Source organism: Podarcis bocagei (genome assembly GCF_964188305.1).
Source record: "Podarcis bocagei genome assembly, chromosome: 4".
Taxonomy (NCBI): domain Eukaryota; kingdom Metazoa; phylum Chordata; class Lepidosauria; order Squamata; family Lacertidae; genus Podarcis; species Podarcis bocagei.
Window position 1 is genome coordinate 64,704,436 of NC_138128.1, and position 17,826 is coordinate 64,722,261.

Consider the following 17,826-nt stretch of genomic DNA (forward strand, 5'->3'; position numbering starts at 1 on the left):
TTAAGGGTTTGCATCCTGTGCTAGTTCAACTCAGACCAGACCCACTGAAGAATATGGACGTGTGTAACTTAGATCTCTTAATATCAATGAGTCTACTCTGAGTAGGGCTTAGTTAGATGCAACCCAGTGAATCTGACAATTTAATAGAGGATTGTGAAATCCCAGCTTTTATGTACACCACCCTGATTTACCTCTTTAAAAGTCGCAGAGTGTACTTTTCATATACAATGCCACATTGATTTCATAAAACTTGTTACAATATTCTTAATCCATTGATTTTGCTGTCTCTTCATTATTCAAAATATTGTGTTAAGACTTGTATCATTTGCACTAATGTAAAAGCTGCTTGCAAGATTTCCCCAAATGCATTATCCAGGTGATTTATTTATCATGAGGCAAGAAAGCTAAATTGCAAAACTCCTTCATGTGCAATGTGATGGTAAATAATAGCCCATATTCTAATTAAGAAAAATTTGATAATAAACATGCTGACATTGTAACAATAATGCAGTAGATTAGCTTTTAGAACATGCATTTCGAGTAAAATTAATGGTATCTATTGTAATATTGCACAAACAGGATCAATAGTAATGCAAGAGCCTTCAGATAACTCTCTCTGATTGAAAGTTTTCCTAGGGCAAGGATTTAAGTTGCAAAATGAATATGCAGGTTCACAACCAAATTTTAGATGCCATTCAGCTCCTTTGTATGCTGATGAGCTGATGGAAAGAAAAATAACTTGATATCTGTGCCACACATTGAGAAAGGGCTCCTTTTTAATGTAGGGGGGGCATCTCTTTATTTTGCTTAATGCTGAAAATGTAAAATAGTGGTACCCTATAACAACTGCTGCAGGTAAAACAAAGGCTAGGCTTTCCCCCTGAATCTAGTTTACTATGTGAAAGGTTGGTTGGTTGTTGTTTTTGTATGGAGGAGCTGCAATTAATTATTATTATTATTATTATTATTATTATTATTATTATTATTATTATTATTATTATATTTATACCCCACCTTTTTCCCTGATGGGACACAAGGCGACTTACAGATAAAAACAAGAATTGGTAAAAACAGAAAAAACCAATTATTAGTATGTCTAGAGACAATGGATGAAAGAAACACCATTAGCTGTACTGCTGGGTAAGTGTTTAGTGGTTATTGTATTTGTATTTAAAAACCAATGCAAATTTGTTTAAAGAAAACAATTGAACAGTAATAGAATTTAAGCCATATCCAAATATAAAATCTCTTTAAAACATACCAGTCATCACAATAAAACAGCACGGCACTGGACCTTTAAGTAGAAGCTGTCAATTCCCAACAGCTTGTTGGAACAAGAAAGTCTTCACCTCCCAGCCGAAGTACAGCAAAGAGGGAGCCAGTATAGCTTCTCTAGGGAGGGAGTTCCAAAGTCTGGGGGCAGCCACTGAGAAGTCTCTCTCCCGCATCCTCGCCTGCAGTGTTAAATGATCTAATGGGGACTAGATCTTGGTGTCTGGAGGTGGTGAAGAAGAGAAGATTGCTAATTGGTGGGGGGAAGAGAGGCAATCTAGATGAACCTTTGCCAAGCTCCGCACTCCCTGCCACCCCCAATGTTTTGCATTACAGCAGCAGTGTTGATTGGGACTGGTAGGAATTATAGTCCAAGACACCAGGAAGGCATCACAATGGCTAAAGCTGATGTTGGCATTTTGCCTTCTGCAGTGGAAAGGGTAACATTGGTTGTGATAGGCCCCACATTAATGCAAGAATAATTGCCCCAGCTCTATCTTTATAAGGCAGGGGTGAGGGGCATGTGGCCTTACAAATGTTGTTAGTCTTCAACATTCGTCAGCCCCATTCGGCATGGCCAATGGTCCAAGAGGAAGGGAGTCAGTTCAACAACATCTGGAGGGCCACACATTCCCCATCCAGGACTGGATTTAGGTTTGATGAGGGCCTAAGCTACTGAAGGTAGTGGGGCCCTTTATACACCCAGCTGTCCTTAGTCAACAACAAATTGTCACTGTTTCTTGTGCTGAATATATGCTATATGGTAATTTTTGGACCTGAACAACACAAAACACTGTTGCTGAATGTAGGTTTTATTTTATTTGTTTTTTATCTTATATTTTGGAAATGTACATCCAGTTTTTTCCCCTTTAATTTTTTTGGGGCTCCCCAAGAGAGTGGGGCCCTAAGCTATAGATTGTTTAGCTTATACGTAAATCCAGCACTGTCCCCATCCCTAGTGTAATGGGGAAATATTCCATTACTTGAGTCACACATCCTGGGGTTAAGCAGATTCTATGCATGTACATTTCTAAGCGTTCCCTAAAACCCTCAGATCTTTAGAAGGAGGAGGTATGATATGGGGAAAGGGGCTTAAAATGTACTGTGTCAGCAAAATGCATTTTCTGCACTTTGAATAAATTGAGATTGAAAACTCTAAACTGCAGTATTGGAGCTGGAGATGTGCATTGTCTAGAAAATTAACTAGACTAGAATTAGAAATGAAATATAAAGTACTTTGCCCATATTGCCCCTTTTATGCTATTAATTTAAAATGAGCACTTACTAGGTTTTTTATTTAATGCTGTGTTTATGGTACTTTCTTTCCTAGTGCTAGAAATGAAGGTGCTTTGGTTGTTGATAAATATAGACCCCTGAGTCTGTGTGTAACTGCGAAAATCTATATCATCACCAGTCTTTAATGAATCGAACCTGCTATCAAAGAAAGTATTCTTAGATGTTTGCTACCATTAATCCCTGTAATGGATTTTTAAAAAGACCTCCCTGTGCAGCAAGAACACGAGTGGAGGGTGCATTTACCACTTGCTCTAAATCTAAAGCAGACTGCAGGCTATGAATTATGGATAGACAAGATAGCAATGAATTGTGTTCCTTTACTATAAATAGATTACAACCCCTCAGACCAAAAGTTTGATGAACCAGAACTAGAAAAAAACACACAGTGGCTAATCTCAATGTGTGCAGGTCATACATTTGGGGTAGCAGCTGTCTGGAATACGCTTCAGTGACCACCATATGCTGCCATTTTAAGAGGTAAAGTAAAGAGCAGGCCAAGCAGCCTACCTCCAAAAACAACTGTTATGTGGGACAATCAATTAATTTAGTGCCCCACTACCCCAAATTTCTTTCTTTCTCTGCTTTCCTCCCATGCATTGTTCATCTCCCTCTTGCCCAGCTCTGTCTACCATTTCACATCTTTCTCCCACCCTTCATCTTTCTTTCTCTCTGCCCTGCCACAGTCCTGCACCCTCTTCTCTTCTGAGCTCCTTCGTCTCACTTTTCCTTTTCGTTCATCTGTTTCCTTCTCTCAGTTCCCTCCAGCTGTAGCTGCTGCTTCTTTCCCCAACCATATTCCTCAACCAGGAACCTTTGGAGGCTTGCCCAGTGAGTCCCGGAGCAGTGAGTTTCAAGGTGAAGGGACCTGGGCGAATCAGACGCACGAGTGCACACATGCTGCTGCAAATTGCAGAATAACATCGCTAATCCAGATTGTGCAATTAAAATAAACCTGTTTTATTTATTTGGAATTAAATGAGGCCTGGATAATAGTTGGATTATGGCATTACAGTGGTACCTTGGGTTAAGTACTTAATTTGTTCCGGAGGTCCGTTCTTAACCTGAAACTGTTCTTAACCTGAAGCACCACTTTAGCTAATGGGGCCTCCCATGGCTGCCGGAGCACGATTTCTGTTATCATCCTGAAGCAAAGTTCTTAACCTGAAGCACTGTTTCTGGGTTAGCGGAGTCTGTAACCTGAAGCGTATGTAACCTGAAGCGTATGTAACCCAAGGTACCACTGTACTTCACTCTGCATAGGTGCGAGGCCAAAATCACATGTGCTTCTGGAATGTTTCCCTCCTTCAGTTAATGCACCTTGCCACCACAATTCTCAGGTTACGCTTCCGCGCTCCATTATGTCATGGCAGCAAAGTGTGGAAAGCTACTGCCCTGCTTGCCAACCCAGGATGCTCACCCATACTCTGGACTGGCTTGTGTTGTGGAGCACGGGTGCAGATCATCTCTCCTGCACTGCAGCATGGCAGGGCTGCAGAGGGACACTGGAGTGGCTGTGCTGGTGTGCCTGTGGAGCCCAAACATCACTACTACCTGGTACGTGACCGCAACACAGCTGTCAGGAGGAGGGATCCATTGCCCTCATCCCACTGTGCCAAGCGCTCTTGCCCATGGTGCCCTAGGGCTAGAGGCCAGTTCCTCTGGAGACCACAGAGGGAGACGAAAATAGGAAATGGTCCTTTGGTGCTCATGGAAAAGGAGGAGCAATTGGCTAACAGTGACCAAAGACACATTTCTACACCATAAAGCGGTGCTGAGTGATTCAAATGGATGAGCGACTGATATGCCATTTCCAATTGTGTGCTCCACGGTGCAGCAGGGAATAGGGGGTGACTAAAAATGCCTTTCAGATATATCATATCTGTTCACAGATGGCAAAAAAAGCCAGGAAGGTTGAAACAAGATTTAAATCTACCTTCCTGCATGTCCATCAATCAAATGGGGGGGGGGGAGGACTGACAGAAAAGCGTTTAAAGCTGCATTTCTGTCTTTCATTTGGCACTAATTAGGCTTCTACTATTAAGGTGCTGTGTTGCAGGTACATACAAGGTCATACTTTTGTTTTTAAATAACTGGTGTTTTGCATGGAAATTACAGTGTATAAAGAATATTCGCATCCAGGCAGCAAATTTTCAGGTAGATACTCTGCTTCATTTAAAGCATGACAGTCGTAGTTCCATTCTTCTTATGTCAAAACCTGACAAGGGCATTACATTTTGTATTGATTTTAGCAACATTGCTACTATGTCAAAATGTGAAGCCTAACCAATGCACCTTGCTGACAAGTTATTGGACAAAGCAGAAAAACAAAAATTATACCATTCTTGTGTCTAACAAACTCTAGCAAAACCCATTTCCCACATACTCTAAAACAAGGTTTTGTTACTCTTCTGAAAGCTGAACTCCTGTATTCTCAAGGCTGATAGTCTACAAGGCCCTTGACAATTCCTTTTACTATTGTTTGTCTTGCTTTGAAAGAAATATATTTTACTCCCAGAAGTAAACACAATGGACTTAAGGAAATCTGGAGTGTAAAGGGAGGAATTATTAGTGTGATTTGTTTTATATTTGTTTTGTTTTTAGCAAAAATTATCTGCCTATACTGAATTTACTGAAAGTGTTGGTAAATATCACTATAATGATTCTCCAATCTCCCCCCCCCCTTTTTTTTTGTTCAACAACCACACAGATAGAGAAAGTGAAAAAAGATGTTTACTTACTTTGGTTGTATATGATCCCTCATTGATTTTGTACTAAAGGTGTGAAAAGGCTGTTACTTATCTCCACGTGAAAGCCAATTCTCAACAGGCTTTTACATTAGTTTTTTTTGTTTATTTTTTACCAAGTGCGAACAAGTAATAGAATGTTGCAAATCCTTCACAAGGTGAAAGAGGGGACACACATATCTCAGTTGGAATCTAATGTTGTGTCAAAAGATTATGGGAGCTGGTAACACTTCTTATCATAACCCAGGAATTTGCTAAGGAGTAAACCGTCCACAAGAAAAGGCTAAGGAGTAAACCCTACATAAATCTGGAGTGGAGTCCCTAAGGCGTTTAGATGGCGCCTTGTATAGCTCATTCCAGAAACTCCTGCAGCCAAGCTGGTGCCAAGGGTATTGCTCTGCTTTCCTTTGGACCACATCAGTGAGGCCAAGAGGGGGTCCTGTCATCCTCTAGACACATTGCCCAGGCTTATGCCCCAGAAAGGTCCCTTCGGTACTGCTAACACAGCGGTTTGACTTCACCCATGGAGGCACACTCCACTGTCTCTTGAGACAGATGGATGCCAACAATATTGCTGTAATCATGTGTGGTCAATAGTAGATATTCAAGGAATTGCTGCTCATGTGGTTACAAATGAGTGCTGTGTTTTAATATGTGGCTCAACTATACATGAGAGCATACTAACTTCAGCTTCAAGGCCTGAATTAATTCCATAATTTAAATTCGGTTTCTAGATAGGCACCAAATCATTTCCCCTCACTGAAAACACAGCTTCAGTAAGATTATACATTAAATTATAGTAACATTATTCCAAGTGATGCTAGAAATAACTTTGTTATATATCTATATTCAGATGAGTGCTGACAAGCTTCCCTTTCCTTTTGCTTTAGTTATGTTACTGTGAAATAGGTAATGGTATAACATTGAAATATTACCAAGTAAACTAATAATGCTGTTTAAAAATTCTCAGATTTTATACTACACACACACACACACACACACACACACACACTCTTACATTGTTGTGCAATTAATAACTTTAACCTAGACAACATCTTAAAAAGCAGAGACATCACCTTGCCAACAAAGTTCTGTATAGTTAAAGCTATGGTTTTCCCAGTAGTGATGCATGGAAGTGAGAGCTGGACCATAAAGAAGGCTGATCCCTTGAAGAATTGATGCTTTTGATTTATGGTGCTAGAGGAGACTCTTGAGAGTCCCATGGACTGCAAGAAGATCAAACCTATCCATTCTTAAGGAAATCAGCCCTGAGTGCTCACTGGAAGGACAGATCCTGAAGCTGAGACTCCAATACTTTGGCCACCTCATGAGAAGAGAAGACTCCCTGGAAAAGACCCTGATGTTGGGAAAGATTGAGGGCACAAGGAGAAGGGGACGACAGAGGACGAGTTGGCTGGACAGTGTTCTCGAAGCTACCAGCATGAGTTTGACCAAACTGCGGGAGGCAGTGGAAACAGGAGTGTCTGGCGTGCTCTGGTCCATGGGGTCACAAAGAGTCGGACACGACTAAACGACTAAACAACAACAATATTTAAGTGGCCTGTCTGCCTCACTTGTATAAAAACACAGATTAAGGTATCCTTGCTTCTTTAATTTTGTACTGCCAACAATTCTTTGAAAATTTCCCAGCTTTCCTATAGTAGGCTTAGATATGAGATGAACACCCAATACTAGAGAGTGTATTAACTTTTGGTTTATGAAAGGAACACTAAGTACACAAGAAAATAGAGATACAGTACTTATAATTGGGGGTTTAAATGTGCTGGTTGACAGTTTCTGAAGTTCTCTAAATTTCCACCCCAGCCTAAACTTCCCACAACTCAGCCCAGCTACTGGATAAAATCTGCCTCTGTACCCCAAAGCATCTTTGGTTGCCCACCTTAATGGACCGTTTACCCAATTTTAAATACCTGCTTGTGTAGCCTTCCTTTGGTAAGATCTTTATACAGGGCAGTCTCTCAGGCCCCCTCAGCAACTGGCTCCCTGTTTGCCTTTCTAGCTTCCACCCTACCATTCTCAATGGGCAGCAACCGCCAGTGCTTACCAGGCAAGATGCGGCACATAAGCGTCATGTCATTGGTAAATGTCACTGGTAAAACAACGATTCACACCTTCAATACATTTCGCAATTTCATTGATGGAGATGTCTGAGCTCCAGTATTATGAGAAGGCAGAAAAGTCTCTTTCTTCACACAGTACATAATTCTATAAAGCTCTAAAATCTCTGCATGAAGGTCAGACACTAGCTCAACCTCACCCTTGTCTTCTAGAGGTGAACTGGAGGAAAGATGTAAAATACATTATGAATATCTGAAATATTTGAAGCAAGACATCTCTCAGACATTCTGATTTACTAGTAATGTAATTAACTAATATAGAACCCAGATGAATTTACTTATCGTTTGCCTTACTTACAAGTACAATTTCATTACCACAGAAGTGCATAACCTTCTATGTTGCTTTATTGAATTTCATGGTGTGGGCACATAGTCATGTTTTGCAAACATCTACTCCCCTCGCCCTCATGTAATGTTCCAGAATTCTTTTGTACTGACAACACCCTTCAGCTTCATTTTATTAGGAAAGTTCTTCAACGAACCTTTGCTTCCATTGCCAATGGTGTTGATGAAAACCATAGTCTCAAGCATCCATTTTCTGCAGTTGCTGGGCAATCCTGAAAATGGCCAATGGGTGTGATAATTTTAATTTGGCAATGACTTAGAAGTTGCCCTTTCACAAGCTGAGAGAATCTGTGAATGTTTTCCCTTTGTTTACCCATTAGTCTTTTCTGTTCTGTTTTCATATTTATCTGATTTTAAACAAAGTCACAAGTCTTTTTCATTTCAGTACGTATTTTTATTTCAAAATAGTATTTTACGCATTTTCTGAACCAAGGACTTCATCAGAAATGTGAATGCCAGTAGATAACTAAGTTCCAGTCTGCACATTAAACTATGAGATGTAGATCAGGTCTGTTTGCATTGGAGTTTACAAACACCATACTCCTCACACATTCCTGTATTACAAATTACCATTATTCGTCAAGCATTCCTCAAGAGCCTGATAACACTATGTGGGTGTAGTAATGCTATGTCCTAACAGAACCACAGAACAGAGCATAAACTGCAGGAAGTCTTGATCCTTGCAACTCTCATTACATACATTAGTCCCTGAGCAAGTCTGTCCAATGTCTGTATTCATTGCATTTTATTTTAATAAAGCTCATTGGGCTCATTTTGGACTGGGCTAGGAGAAGTAAAAACTATTGCTACCATTATTGTTGTTCTTAAATAATTATAATAGAAAGACTGTCTGTTTTTTTGAGAGTAGTTCCAATAAAATATTTGGGACCAGTAAGAGTAAGTTGCTGGAGGATTGTGTAAAACTGAAAACAAGACAGAAGCATTTGTACAGATAGCAGTGTCATATATTAATACTTATATTAATGTTAGGCTAGCAGATTTTTTAAAATTGAAGCTGTAATTTGGTTGGTAAAAACAAATCAATTTCGTTGTCACTGAAGCATCAGTTTTAAATAGTATCCTATTTTGCGGTGTCAAACAAAAGGTGACATTTTGAGCCCAAGTGACAAGTGCAATAGGTAAGGTTTCGTGCAATTAACTCTTTTTGAGAAGTATGAAAAATGAGTAATGTCTTTGTTTAAAATCCATTCACTAGCCTGTGTAAATCAAAGATGCTGGAGTAAAATACAAAACTTATTCAATCAATTGACTTGAAACGTGTTATAGTAGCACCAAAGGAAAATCATTATAAACTCAATTATTTAAAAGATCAAAAGAGTAATCCTTCAGGAAATCTCCAAAGTAAGCATTAAACAGTTTTTCAGGCAGTGTTGATTGCAGTTTTGGCAATGTAATAGTTGTCCTTAACCTTTGGTTAAGAATGCTAATCGTAGGAACAGAGGAATTTGCCTTTTACTGAGCTAGGAGGAGGCCTCCAAGGTTTCAGGCAGGGATATCTTTCCCAGCCCTAACTGAAGATGCTGAGAATTGAACCTTCTGCATGCAAAGCAGATGTTCTACCTGCAAGCTACATCCCCTTCCTTGTCTACATTGGAGCATTAAATTCGTGTAATGTGATGTCACACCAATAAAACTAGTATGATATTATGACAGTAAGTTCTGTATATCTCTGCAGCTACAGTCATGGTGGTAGTCCTATGAGAAACTCCATTAAGTGCTCTTGTTTCCTTTAAAACTGAACCAACTTCCCAACTTTTGAAGGACTACATTCCCTCTGGAAAAGTGGCAAGGGTGGATAGTTAGCAGCTTTCAGGAGGTGGATAAATTCCATGATTTGGAGGAGAGGTGGCAAGGAAGTAGTTTTGCCTTTTAATACTACATGGTTGAGGGTTTCATTTGTTCTGTAACAAAAAATGGAAGCTGTACTGCTCCTTCGTATGGCAACTTGGCTGCTCTCAATAGCTTTGCTGGGTTTCTGGGACAGGATGCCCCTAGGAATTACGTCATGATGTAAAATCACTCCCAGTGCCATTATTGGGGATAAAAGTTTTGCCACAAAGATAAGACACAGACTTCTGCCCCACATTCTTTATTTGCTCTCCAAAGATTAATCCTACCATGGTGAAACAGTTTCATCTTTGGACTTCCGGGTTGGCGCGATCTGGAAATGGCGGATTCCCTCCGAGCTGCGGAGGGAATCGGCTCAACCGAGGACGGGTCTTGCCGCGCCGGCGACGCGGGGACCCTTAGAAACCGCAGGCGCTGAATCCTGCGGACTGAAGACTCGGTGGGTGCCTTAAGCGCCCCCGACCCACGAAGAGCCTTTTTAAAGGCGTGGCGCTGAGAGTCGATCGCTACCTCGGTTGAGTGGAGCCGCGAGCCATGACTGGAGAGCGCTGACTTCCTTCCTTGAAATTCAGACTGAAAAAGAATAACCCGTGAGTAAGATGAAATTGGACTTTAAGAATATCTTCCTGTGAATTCGAGACGACCGGGGGGTGTGCTAAAAGGAAGTCCGCACCCCCCCTTTTGCAGACGATCTAAAGCAACGATAGAAGAACTAAGCTGGAGAGCCTACCCTTTGTGGGGTGAGTAAAAGAGACTTTAACTTCCAAGATTTGGCAAAAAGAAATTTTGAGCTGGAGTGAAAGAGTGGAATTTTAGAAGCCTTTTTTCTGTTGTATGCAACCCCCCCTCCCTGGCCCGGGAGCGTCCTGTATTGGAGCTTGTGGAAGAGGAATGCGGAGTTTGACAGCTGTCAAAGCTGTCAAACGGACAGTTTAAAGTTGAAAAATTTGTCATCTAAGATCCCTCTGGATTAAAACCAGTTAAAATTGAACTAAAATTGTTGGAAACAAAGTAACAACAACAAGTTAGAGGATTATTGGAGAAAGATTATTAAGTAACCAGATTCCCTCTAGGGGGAACTCTGTGACATTACAATGGCTGTGGATGGAAAGTTACTAGTGGAAATCGAAAGAATGTTTCATTTGGTGGGAATCTTACAAGAGCAGAGTCTGGCTATGAATAAACAACTCATGACCTTGACTTCTGGAACAAGCAGCTCTGCTGAATGTATTGAGGACCTGAATGAGAAAGAATCTGCAGCGGAATCGGAAATGATAACTCAAGACGTGGAGGAGACTAAACAAGGAGAACTGAAAGCAAAGATGGAAAGTACCAACCAGAAGTTTACACCAGTGGAATATAAGCAAGGAGACTTTTGGATTACATTGACTACAAATCTGCGAAAGATGCAAAAGACGAAGGAGAAGGCCCCGGGAGTAAATGGAATACAGGAACTCAAAATAAAGAATAAATATGATTGGGGCCTTCACCCTGACTCTGAAGATGCATGGCTTGAGGAACTTTTGCAGCAGCTGTTTTTAAATGTCCTTGTGGGAAGAGAACCTGGTTTGATGGGGACAGAACTCCTTCGAGATTCGACGACCAATATAAAGGACTACCAACAAGACTGAAAGGGACTGAGAGGGACTGAAAGAGACTTGAAAGCCTCGGACGTGAGGAATCCAGGCTAAGAACTGTTATTTTGGACATGTACTGGGGAAGGGACAAAAACCGGGGATGGGAGGGGGGGAAGAATAGAATGTTAAAAACACTCAGGACTTTTGGATTTAGTTAATTTGACTGTTACCTAAGACAAAATGGGAAATCGATGGAAGGGAATTTGAGTCCAACTTAGAAAAAAATTTTTCTTTAATAAAAGAGGTTATATTAAGATGGATAAGAGGAGAAATACCAATTTGCTGACATAATTATGGGAATTGGGATGCATGAAGGGGGGTGGGGGGGAGTTAAGGAACAAGGTTAAGAAAGTGGGATTTTCTGAAATTATACATGTTTTCGTCTTTTGTCTTTTCAGTGTGTGTTATGTATTCATAAAAGTTGAAAAACCAATAAAAATTATTTAAAAAATAATAATAATAAAAAGAAACAGTTTCATCTTCTTCCATCCCTGAACTTCTTTTTCTTCCTCAAGAGGTATCACTCATTAACAAAAGTAAGCATACTTACTTTTGGTAATCAGTTTTTCACATATTCTGTCATATTGGTTTGATTTTGATTAATTATATTTCTGTGCTGCTTTTTATTAAAATAAATCACAAAGCAGCTTACAAACAATCAATAACAACAACCTAACAGAATGTCACAAATACAACATGAATCACAAAAATCATATAGAATAATTACCAAATCATCAGTAAAGCAATTAAAAATTACCAGTAAAACAATTACAATCTATAAAACACAATTAACAAAACAATTCAAACAAACAAACGAAGCAGCATGATTATCAACATGATTATCCGCATGATTAACAATAAAAGTTAGGATTCACAACATTCATAATCTATAAGACAATATTAGCAACATAAACAAATAGCAACCAAAACAGCAACCAAAAAAGGCGAAGCAGTGTTGAATTCATACACAAACTCTTCCCACTCTATAAGCTTCCACTCTATTAAGTTCATTAAAACACACATGATGCCTGTGGCAGCAGCTCCATTCTGGATGCTCCTAAGGCTGGAAGGTGGGGCAGGTGGGAAAAGCCATTGCCTGATGGCCAGCACAAAGTCTCTGTCCCCTCACATACGGATTATTGCCTTGATCACTGAAGCCAATGTACACCCAGCAGTTTCTGGGACTGGATCCTTATTGGATCTGGCTATGTCATTCCAGTGAGTTGTTGGAAACAATCTATGCTCTACTAAGCAGGTGGTGCCATCAAAACCAAAAGATCTGGAACACACAAAAACACATTCCACTGAATCGGGCCATTAGCTCAGCATTGTCTCGGCAGTGGCGATCTAGACTTTCCAACACAAGGTTTTTCCAGCTCTGTTTGGAGATGCCAAGAATTGAATTTGGAACCTTTCACTGTACTGATGAGCTGCAGCCCCTCCTGACAGGACCATTTGTTGGACAGCTCAGTGAGTGCAAGCAGCACACTGCTGTGTATGTTTTACTGCTTAAGGTAAGCAGTAATCTTGCCCTGTAAGATAGGTAAAGGCAAAGGGACCCCTGACCATTAGGTCCAGTCGTGACTGACTCTGGGTTTGCGGCGCTCATCTCGCTTTATTGGCCGAGGGAGCCGGCATACAGCTTCCGGGTCATGTGGCCAGCATGACTAAGCCGCTTCTGGCGAACCAGAGCAGTGCGCGGAAACACCGTTTACCTTCCCGCTGGAGCGGTACCTATTTATCTACTTGCACTTTGATGTGCTTTCAAACTGCTAGGTTGGCAGGAGCAGGGACCGAGCATCGGGAGCTTACCCCATCGTGGGGATTCAAACCGCCAACCTGTAAGATGGGACCTGTATGGAATAGAGACTCATTTGATCTCTTCATAGAAGAGCAGGTGTATACATGTAATGAAGAGATCAGTGCAGATAAGCAAATATCTCTGAACTGATCTTTCTAAAATCTATGCATTTCTTAAGATTTTTAGGGCAAATTTACATGGTTATTGTTTCTCTTCAAATGGGCTAATTGAGCTGTTAATGGGCTAATTGAACTATTAGTATGAACCTGATCATTTATAAGTATTGTAGCCAGGGTTTTACATTAGTTGGAATTGTTGGTGCATGGTTTACTTAAGGAAGAGCTCGTGTTTTCTAGCCTTTAATATTCAAACACATACGGTATAGAAAAGTGGGCATTTCACTGGCAATGGAAGAAGTGGATGAAACCTTCAGATTAGTGATACAGTCAGTGATGTTCACACTATGACACATGGGTGTTTGGAGCCACCACTGTGCTCTGAGCCCTTCTAGAGTACTCTAAGGTACTGATAGTATGAACTAGTACTCCTACATAGGGAGTGACCATGTAGCATTTTTAGGAATGCAAAATGCACGCCAGGATAGCTACAAATGGAGAATCGATCACCTAATTATGGGAATCCGCATGAATCTGCATTTACCTGAAAGCAGTCACACCAAAAGCGCTGGTTATATGGCGTTACCCACTGTATATTTATCGTTTGAGCAAGAAAGGAGAGACAAAACATTTCATTTTCTGTTGCTGTTCCTTTGATTTAAAGTACTAGAGAAAACTATTATGCATGCCAACCACAACCAGTAAAGCACATGGGCAGCGACAGCATGTGTCCTCTAACAACTTCACTAATATCCTGAAGCTTACACCTAAAATTAACTCTTAATTGGGAGTTTCTGCAGGATCGCTATTTCTTCTATGAATGGGAGAGACTGGATCCAATTGTAGGTAGGTAAATTGTTATCAAAGCAGCTCAATAAACCAAATGAAATAAAACAGGAGTAGCAAACATGGTGCCCTACATGTGTTATGAGACTCCAAGTCCCATTACCCCTGTCCATTGTTTGTTTGGGCTGATGGGAGCTGGAGACCAACAACATCTGGAGGGCACCATGTTGGTTATCTGTGCAAAAAAAGAAGAGCAAAATATAAAGTACTGTATTTTTTTAAAAAAAATAATCATTATTGTACACTCCAAATTTATCTATATGTATCTACTTAACAAGTGGTCATTAGAAGAAAGCGCAAACAAGGTGGTTTTATAATGAGATCCAGAGAAGAGCTCCTGAGATCAAAGCTCAGCTTACCCTTGAATTTGTTTCACAGATAGCAGCTTTATAGTCAAGACTTGAATCTTTATTGATCTTAAGTATCATGATAGAAAGGCTGATTGTTGGCTGAAAAGAGGGGCAGAAAAGAAGAGTAATGGATTTCTTAGCTGAAAGACCTTTTTCTTCTTCCCAGGGTTCAGAAAATCTTAGTGTCTGCATATTTTCCAAAACAGCAAAGACATTTTGTAGCACCTTGGTTAGTCTTTAAGAATACCATAACAAATGTGTTCATATTTAAGGTGCCACACGACTCTTTGTATTTTTTTCCTGCAAGAAACTATGACCCTATTACCCCTCTGAAGATTTTCACACTGCTTTATTTGTTGTCTTTCCCTCTCTCTCGTGCATACTTGCCCATTAAATGTTCATAGGTGCAGTCATATAGCCTCTTAATAATAATACTAATACTAATAATAATTTTCCCTTACTCACAGGTTGTTATAGCTTCTTGCATCACCTTTGTAGCAAGGCTGCATGCTGCTTTTGCATGGCAGGGGCAGAGACATCAGTCTCCCAGGAACCCATTAGAACCTGCCCTTCACTCAATCCACCCACAGAGTCCCTCTTTGTTGAGAGTGCAGTAGGATAATGGAAGTGTGCTGTGGGATGCCTGCGGGAGGAAAAGAACAATCTGTCACAGGATTCTTGAGTTTTACTAAACATGTTTTCATAGATTAGCATGGTTCTTACAGCTATCAAACAAAGAAAGTTTTATTGCTTTGGAACCTTAGTCATTTTCAAGATAACACAGCATTTCCAGAAATGATGCATGCAGCGTGTTAAACAGGCAATTCTTCAATTCAAGCTGAATATAAAGCCCTCTATATGACCTTACCAGAAACACCTGTTATATCTGTTGTGCCTGTCTAGGCATAATTAATGACACTCTGTTGGTGACATGGGTTGAATGTTAATTTGTCATCTAATGCTTGATGGAAAGCTCGGTACCCCATGTATTTTAAACGAAATGTGATAATGGAACTACATTTGTGCTCAAAAGGTATAATTATTCATGCATATTAAACATATGTCAACATTAAACGGGAACAGCTGTATCTGACTTTGTCACGTAGTGGCAGAAAATTGTAGGAACTAACACTGAATGAAAACTCAAATAATAATAATAGTGATATAATAATAATCAAGCAGTTTGTGTGTATAGGACTTTTATGAGCTCACAGCCCCCATCAAGACAATTTCCTAAGAAGAATTGACACACAGTCACAGGGGAGAGAGAGAGAGCGCATATAACAAAAGTCAGATATGTGTTTACTCTAACATTTGATGCAGCAAAGTAATGACAGGAAGCTGGGATCTTGGCTTATTTTCTTGGCTTCTTAACTGAATTAAGCCTGATTTCTCTGGTTTGGATTACATAAGTACAGTTTGCAAATAGCAGTTTCTAAGGCTGCCTAGCTGAAGTAGGTGCCATGACTTTCTGACTTCAAATCTCTGGTACAAAAAGTGATCTCCTTTATTTGATGTTACACTTGGTTACTGTAGCTGTTTCACAAAGGAAAACCTACACAAATACAGGTTTCTGCTGTGACAGATGTACAAGTTTACTACTATTTTGCTATTTCTCTTGGCGTTGTGTGTTGTACATTTCCTGGAATGAAAACATTCAGCTGCAGGTAACTGTGAGCTTTTATTAGACTATACACTGAACCACACTTTCTGCCACATATTCAATCACGTATTCGGTGATCATAGAGACCTGTCAGAAATTATTCCCAAACTGCATGTGTGCAACTTGAAAGAACTATTGCCTACCAAATTCCAGGAGGAACAATTCTGACATCTTGCATATACAGAAATGACTGCTGATAAATGCATTATTGCCACCAGTCGCATAGTGGTCAGTTGTGAATTAAAAAATGCTCTTCAGGAAAACCACCAGTGGGGACATTGCATGGGTAGCTTCAACACCAAGCCAGTTTTGTCTTACTCCTGCTTTACTTAATCTAGCCAGATTAAGGGTGGTCTCGAAAAGCTTGTTCACTATTTCATGAAGTTTTAGATGGCCATAATAAAGGGACTTCAGGAATTTTCAAAATTGAAGTGGTAACTTAACTCATAGTCATGCATGCTAATACAACCTTCCTCTTCCTTTGCTGAATTTGTCTGGCTGATTTCTCTTTGAGAAAAGCTGACGTATTTGCATGCATGAAATAGATAAGTAGTGTGTCATATGGGAAGATATCGTCATCTCTGCTGTGAAATAAGTGGCGGGCAGGGCTTTGTCCCTCCCCATTCTTGCTCCTCTCCATCACTGATTGACCCTAGAATAAAACAATACAGCTTGTGCTTTTAAAACAAATAGCAGGAGCAACAGCCTGATTATGTTCACCTTCCAGAAGGTCAGTGGAGGCTGAGAATAAAATTGGGATGGTGTGAATTGGGGATTGGGCTGAAAGTTGGTACAGAAACATCCCATATCATCTAGCAACCATTTCGACTCTTTTAATGCAAAATGTATTATTACAATAGAAACTGGCGGCGTTAACTTGATTCTCCCATGCTAAGCCTTATTAAGCACTTCATCTCAATAGAGCAAACCCAATTAGCTGGAATTATAGCTAACATCACCTTCACTGATGGGTGTAATTGATGTGAGCTGAAGTGAGTCTAATAAGCTTGACCTTGACTCTATTCAGTGAATACTTGGATCACCTGGTTGAAAAACCGAAAGAATGACTAAAGAAAGTGAAATATATATATAAACTGAGTACAACTAAAAGCTGATTCTCAACAATGATACCTGGTGAGATAAATAGAGCCATTCATTTAAAAGAATCTGGATGTGGGAGAGAGGAAATGCTGAACTGAACTGAGGTGTTTATGGATGCACATGAAGATCCTAACTCAGGCATAGGCAAACTCAGCCCTCCAGATGTTTTGGGACTACCACTCCCATCATCCCTGACCACTGGTCCTGTTAGCTAGGGATGATGGGATTGGTAGTCCCAAAACATCTGGAGGGCCAAGTTTGCCTATGCCTATCCTAACTGTAGGCCACAGAATCATGTCCAAGTGATATCTGAATATTGGGGTGCTTAGCTGTTTGAGCACACCAGCTCACAGTTGGATGTTCAGAAGAGAGAACAGAGGAAAATAGGGTTGAGAGGGGTGCCATTTGAAAGTGAAGTATACCTGAATGTGCAGTGGCCAAGAGGCTGGGGAAAGGTGTAGTGCTACTCAGTTTAGCACATAACCATGTACTGTATAAAAACTGGGAAAGCAAACAGCTTCTGAACAATCTTTATGAACTCATAAAATGAGTGACATAGCATGGTTGACAAATATGTGATAGATCAGGAAAGAGGAGTTATGATGCTCTCAGTAACAAACATTACAAGCTGTGCTCTAGGATCATAGT

General features: G+C 40.2%; 1 protein-coding gene across 1 annotated transcript in view; it reads left to right on the top strand.

Annotated features, from left to right (window-relative positions):
• ADGRA1 (adhesion G protein-coupled receptor A1) overlaps nucleotides 1-17,826 on the top strand; it is a 313,459-nt gene that overhangs the window by 177,637 nt on the left and 117,996 nt on the right. The gene's annotated exons all lie outside the window — the stretch shown is intronic.